This window comes from Chinchilla lanigera, unplaced genomic scaffold (assembly GCF_000276665.1).
Source record: "Chinchilla lanigera isolate Chin_1 unplaced genomic scaffold, ChiLan1.0 scaffold00083, whole genome shotgun sequence".
In the NCBI taxonomy this organism is placed as follows: domain Eukaryota; kingdom Metazoa; phylum Chordata; class Mammalia; order Rodentia; family Chinchillidae; genus Chinchilla; species Chinchilla lanigera.
Genome location: NW_004955484.1, coordinates 7,166,161 through 7,173,028, shown reverse-complemented (window position 1 = coordinate 7,173,028; position 6,868 = coordinate 7,166,161). Strand labels below are relative to the sequence as shown.

At 43.1% G+C, this 6,868-nt stretch overlaps 1 long non-coding RNA gene across 1 annotated transcript in view; it reads left to right on the top strand.

Moving 5' to 3' along the window:
• The window catches only part of LOC106146566, a 3,951-nt gene extending 3,108 nt beyond the window's left edge, over positions 1–843 (top strand). Inside the window, exon 4 of the long non-coding RNA XR_001231062.1 lies at positions 522–843. This is a non-coding gene — a long non-coding RNA (uncharacterized LOC106146566). The remainder of the gene's footprint in view (positions 1–521) is intronic.
• Positions 844–6,868: the final 6,025 nt, after the last annotated feature.

Sequence of the window (6,868 nt, the reverse complement as noted above, 5' to 3'; positions counted from 1 at the left end):
AGACAGGGTCTCACTATGCAGTTCAGTCTGGCCTTGAGCTCACTTTGTAGCCCAGGCTGGTCTTGAACTCACGATGATCTTCTTGCCTCAGCCTCCTGAGTGCTGGGATTATAGGCATGTGCCACCTCTCCAGTGCTGGGATTATAGGTGTGTGTCACCATGTCTGGCTATTTTAGTTTTTTGAGACAGGGTCTCACTATGTAGGTCAAGCTGGCTTTGGACTTGTGGTGATCTTCCTGCCTCAGCCTCTCCAGTCCTGGGATCACAGGCATGTGCCACCACACCCAGCAGGAAAATGACTTTTAGAATTTAAAAGAACAAATCCCTTCCAGCTCATGGCATAGACTTTCATTCAGTTTTGCACCTGGAAACTCCTCTGATTCAGAAAACAAATTTCCAACATAAACTGAATTAATCAAGTTCATTAAACTGAGTTCGGTTGGCCTCCGTCTTTATGAATATAACTGCAGTGGTTTTTGTTGTTTTGTTTGTTGGTTCGTTTGTTTTATTTTTTGTTACAGGGTTTCTCTGTGTAGTCCAGCTAGCCTTCAACTCTCTATGTACTCCAGGGACTCTAATTTGAGATCCTCTTGCCTTAAACCCTGGACTGCTGGGATTACAAGCAGGCACCACCATAGCCAGCTTTAGAAGATTAGTTTTACAGATAGTGGCTTTGTAGATACTACCGGCCACTCCAAGACTTTCAACTTCAATATTCTCTTCCATCAAGTGAGAGTGATAATGATATCAACTTCAAAGACTTTTCTTTAAAGGATTAAGTGAGATAATCCAAGCAAAATTCCGGGCACATATTAAATACAATTAAAAAATTAAACAGTTGAATAAAATGTTAATGGAACAACCTCGGTGGTGGTTTTATGATTACCCGACATCCAATTATCTCAACTTATCCATGTTTGAAAATTTTCACATAACATGCTAGGAAAAGAAAACTTAAATGTTACGTTAGTGGGTAGTCATTAGGGAGGGAATGGGGCAAATATTAGAGAAAGTCAGGTGCAGCATAGACACATTGCACCAAGCTCAAAATGTGGAATCTGAGCTGGTGCCCGGTGCACGCCTATAATCCCAGCACTCTGGGAGGGTGAGACGGGAGGATTGCAAGTTCGAGCCCAGATGAGCAATTTAGCCATTTAGAGAGACTCTGTCTCAAAATAAAAAATAAAAAGGGCTGAGGTTGTAGCTCAGTGCGGAGGCTCTGGGTTTAACCCCCAGTACTGAAAAAAGAAAAGACAACGCAACACAAAGCAAAGAAATCCCTGATGGGAATATGTGCCTGGATATCACATTGCATTTATTTTGATCTTCTTTGAATGTAGGAAAGTGTGACCAGAACTTGAATGCTGGGAAGGACTGTTGAATGCTGTTTTCTGATCTGGTTTCCCACTCTAAACCACAATGCAGGGATAGTATATGCTGTGGAAGTGACTTTTCTAATGTTTTGTTTTGGTTTGGTTTGGTTTTTTTGAGACAGGGTCTCGCTATGCAGTTTAGGCTGGCCTTGAGCTCACTTTGTAGCCCAGGCTGGTCTTGAACTCACAAAGATCCTCCTGCCTCAGCCTCCTGAGTGCTGGGATTACAGGCATGCACCACCATGCCTGGCTGACTTTTTTAATTTAGGAGATTAAAATACATGATTTATTTGCAAAGTTACGCTGAAACATTGGAACAAGTGCCTGGCTTTGGAGTCAAATGCAAGGGACTTGGGTTGAAACCCTTTCTCACCTGGTTTTGGAAAGCAAAATTTGGGCAAGACAGCTTTCTATTCTGGACTCAGTTTCCTGGCCTGTAAAATGGGGATGCTCAGAGGTCATTCCTCAGAGTTGTGTGAAGATGCAACGAGAGCTCATAGAGATGCCCGATGCAGGGCTTGGCAGAAGCAAAGCTAATACAGACTTAGTTTCCTCCTTTCTAAGGAGCAACATTTAGTGTTTGTTTTGCCAGGGAATTATTCCCATCGCCACTCTGCTAATGGATCCAAAGGTGATTTTTCTGTTGGAAAGGTCACATAGAGATCAATATCCTGAGCTGCCCAGGGGCCAGCGGTGAAAATCTCAGCGCGTTGTTGTTCTGATTTCCTCCTATTTGGAGCCCTTGCGAGTGGTGCCTGGCTTTGTGATTCACTGAGATCCCTCCCAGAAATTTCACTTTGACCTTAGATGTGTGAAAATTCCATTCCTGGCAAGCGGAGCTCATTGCTTCGTGAAAGAGAGCCCACGGCATTCTGTCGTGAAACCTCTGCTGTTTGTTAAACTGAGGGGGGACCACAAAGTGAGCTCACTGTGCAGATCTGCTGTAACGTTTCATGGAATTCCGCACGCTGTGCTTCTCGATCCACACACAGACGCATTAACATACAGTCATTTGGAGGGGAGAAGAGAGCAAGAAGTTTGAAAATGTGGGGCTGGGGGGGTAGCCCAGTGGGGGAGGACTTGAGCAACGACTAGCATGTGAGGTTTGGGGTTAGCTCCCTGGCAACCCCCTGCAAAAGTTTGAAAATGACTGTGCCCCAAATAACTGCAATTTTGAGTCACATGTTTCCTTTCTCTGGATCTGTCTTCTTGTCTATAAAAGAAATAAGAGAATAGGAAGCTCCCTCTTTCACAGTCCAGGCCCACTGTTTTTCTGGGGAGAAAAAATGAGGAAGCTATAGTAGGATTGAAAAATAGAATTCACATTTAAAACAGAATTTACAAAATATTAAAATATGTCAGGTGTGCTGATGTATGCCTGTAATCCCAGCACTTAGGAGGCTGAGGCATGAAGATTATTTGAGTTCGAGATCAGCCTGGACTACATAGCAAGGTTTTGTCTCAAAAAAAAAAAACCCAAATATTAAAATAGATACCATAGCTCCAGAGGAGTCCCTTTTGGCCTCATTAAGGAAAGGAGCAGTTAAAAATCTGATCACATCTTCCAGCTGGGGACTCCTGGCTACTGTGGCCACGGGGGATGGGGTGTTTGGGGATCTAACAGGTCTTTTCCATTTCTCTCTTCAAGGCTTTGAGAGGAAGGAGCAAGATTTTGTCCAAATTCCTTGAGAAATAAAAAATGTGGCAGGGAGGATGAGGCAGGAGGATTGCCATGAGTTTAAGGCCAGCTTGAACTATCAGAGTAAAACTTTGTCTCAAAGAAAACAAAAACAAAACAAAGCAACAACAACAACAAAACCAAAAAAGAAAAAATAAAAAAAAACGTGGCAAGTCCTGATCCTCATTTCCAAACCGGAGATGAGGAAGACAGGACCTGCATGCATTTGGCCTCCATTTTTTTTATTAGTTTGTTTAGTCTTAAATTCATGGCAGCCTGCCCAAGCTGTGCCTGTTGAGTGAGCTTTAGACAGCAGGCTCTGAAATGGATAATTATGCATGAAAACCCAGCCTACCCAAGCTGCAGGTGTTGCTCAGTGGCAGGGTACAAAGCGTAACGTGCTTAAGACTCTGGGTTCGATCCCAAGCATTAAAAAAAAAAAAGACCTCCCCAAAAAAGCCTCCCAACCTACTTTGGTTCTTCTAAAGGAACCTGATACATGATTTTCTTTCCACAAGATTATTGGCACGGCCCTGTTTATTCAGAATTATGCCCGAAGCAAGCAAATTCTGTCCACGTTTGGCTAACAAGGAAGGTAATAGTATCAGATCTCAGGAAGAATTCCTCCTCTCTCCTTTAAAGATTAGGTCAGGCCCTTGGCAATGCTTTCTTTCTATCTATCTTTCTTTCTTTTTTTTTTTTTTTGTTGTTGTTGCTGGTTTTGGTTGGTCTTTTTGAGACAGGGTCTTGCTATGCAGTTCAGGCTGGCCTTGAGCTCACTTTGTGGCCCAGGCTGGTCTTGAATTCGCAATGATCCTCCTGCCTCAGCCTGCAAATGCTTTCAAAGTGACCCGCACATCTTTTCAATGTTCAGCACAATTATTATCTTTTAAATAATGTGCTATAATTTTAGTAGTCTCTGTCTTTCCTTGTGGTTCTCAGCTGGGACAATCCTTTCCCCTAGGGTCAATTGGCAATGTCTGAAGATATTTTTGGGTGGTGGGGTGGGTGCTAGCGGCACGTGGTGGGTAGCCCAGGGGTACTGTTAAACGCCTTACCGAGCTAGGGACAGCCCACCACAACAAAGAATCACTGAGCCCGAATGTCTGCAGTTTTCGGAATTCCTGCTGTGCATTGTTAGTTCCCTGAGGACAGGCTACGGGTCTGCTCTGTCCACCAGCACCGCAGGACTCACCCAGACTCTACCACGGAAAAGGCATTTGGTGTGTTGTTGAGGATTGGCTCCTGACTAATCTGTCACTTGAGACCGGAAAGGCATTTGATGGAATTTTGTTTCCCAAGGGCTGAACAAAGTTTAACATATAGTAAATAAGTGATTCCGAATGAATGAAGAATTTATGAACGAATGAATGAGTGAGTGCATCTATCCATGCATCCATGCATTCATCTGTTCTCCCAGTTATCCTGGACCTAAGTGGGCCCTCATGGCAGGAGGCAGTCGTAGCGGTCTTTGGACTCCAGCTTTGGCTATACCACTGCCCAGCTAAGGGACCTTATGAACTTGGCATGTACTTTTCTAGACCAGCATTGTTCTCCGGGCCTGCCTACAGTTATGGAAGTGTTGTGTCTCGGTGCACGTGGCTAGTAAACACTTCAAACGTGGCTAGTGTGACTATTTTACTTCATTTAAATTTAGAATAAATAAATAAATAAATACGTTTAGATAGCCACTTGTGGCTAGCAGCTACTGTACTAAACAGCACAGAATAAAATGTTTTTAGATTTTTAATATCCTATCACATACATTGTGCCCATGTAAAAACAGTACAGTGTGAGTTTTTTATAAAGGTATGCTTTCCCAGATTCTATCACTTGGCTCTTTCATTTGTCGTTTTGGACATTTGCCCACTTAGATTTAGCTCATTCTTTTTTTTTTTTTTTTTGTCTTTTTGAGATAGGGTCTCGCTATGCAGTTCAGGCTGGCCTTGAGCTCACTTTGTAGCCCAGGCTGGTCCCAAACTCTCAACAATCCTCCTGCCTCAGCCTCCCGTGTGCTGAGATTACAGGTGTGTGCCACCAGGCCCAGCTCAGCTCATTCTATTTATCTACTGCACAGTGATTTTTGGAGTGCCTATGTTATGTTCTATTAGCCATTCTCCTACTGATGGATATTTTCACTATTTTGAGTTTTAAAAATTTTTTCTGTTACAAACAATGCTTCAGTGAACATCTGTGTATGTCTCCTTAGGCTTCTCTGTGTCCTTTAAGAGTAGTATTGCTTAATATACATGTGAGTTTAATTTCATTAGTACTTGCCAGTAGTGAGCCATAGCCGGGCATGGTGGTGCATGCCTGTAATCCTGGCACTTGGGAGGCTGAGGCAGGAGAATTGCTAAGAGTTTGAGATCAGCTTGGGCTACAAAGTGAGTTCAAGGCCAGCCTGATCTGCATAGCAAAACCCTGTCTCCAAAAAAAAAAAAAAGAAGAAGAAGAAGAAGAAGACGAAGAAGAAGAAGAAGAAGAAGAAGAAGAAGAAGAAGAAGAAGAAGAAGAAGAAGAAGAAGAAGAAGAAGAAGAAGAAGAAAGAAGGAAAGAATAGTGAGTCATATTTTTTTTTTTACCTCTAAAGTGAGAGAGATCCAGTGATTTCTTTTTTTCTTAATCCAGTGATCTCTAAGGCTTATTTCCCTAGCACTAAAACCTAGTCCTTGTGGAACAATAGAGATGAGAGACAGACTTTGAGCTCCTGGCAGTGATCTGGTCTATACTATGCTCGGTCAGATGCAGCGGAAATAGATAAGATCCAGGGTCATGTGTTCCTAGTTGTTCCCACTCCAGGTCCCTGGGAAGAGAAAAGTCCATAAAACACCAGATCAAATTTTCTTTTAATCCTCTAAGCAATGAAGTGGATAAAAGTTTTTGGCAGTGGAAAACTCCAATTGTTCAATCACATTAAAATAAATCTGTCACTGGACTTGGAAAGCCTAGCGTCTCTCGCGCAGATAACTACAAAAGTAAAAAAGGGTTCCGCGCTATGCAGTTTTTCTAACTTCCCCCATGTGATTGTGATTTGGAGTCATTGTACCCTCTCACACCTGCTGTTACCCAGCTGTTCACATCAGTGTGACACGTGATAAAAGCAGACTGTAAGAGGAACCCTACCTAATTACAGGCAGTTCCTCATTTCTGCTCATTTTGAAGGTGTCAGTTGTCTTGGGCAGTCAGCAGGATTCAGGATTTCTGAACAAGTGCACGTGGAGGCAAATATATGTCTACGCCTTAGAAATTAAACATACAATAGGCTGCACGTCCTGCTCATGACTCATGCGCACATGATTCCATCCTCCTGAGAAAGCTTTACCGCATTCTGTGGGTGGGGACGCTGGGAGGACAGCCGGAGCGTTTCCATCACCTGCTTCGGTGCAGGGTTTGGTACCGGGCTGTTCATTACTGAGAATGTGGGGAGAGGTGCAACAGACGGCTCGGTGCCGATGCTGGGCTGGCTTTACCTCTGGATGTTAGCATCGTTTACTGAAAACAAAACTTCGTAACCAAATACAAGGATGTGGTGCTTTCCCTCTCGTTACAGATTTCCTTAATGCAAAAACTGGAAGTTATAAAAAAAAAAAGCAGAAGGAAGACTAAAAGGATGATCACAATGACTATTTTGGTGTAGTTCTTTCCCATTCTCCCCTCAGAAATTGTTTTATCTTTTGATAAATTTTTATTTATTTTTTTTTTTTTTTCTGGTATCGGGAATCGAACTCACAACCTCGCGCTTGCCAGGCAGGTGCTGTGCTGCTGAGCTAAATCCCCAGCCCCTTGATAAATTTTTAAAACACAGCCAGGGGCCAGA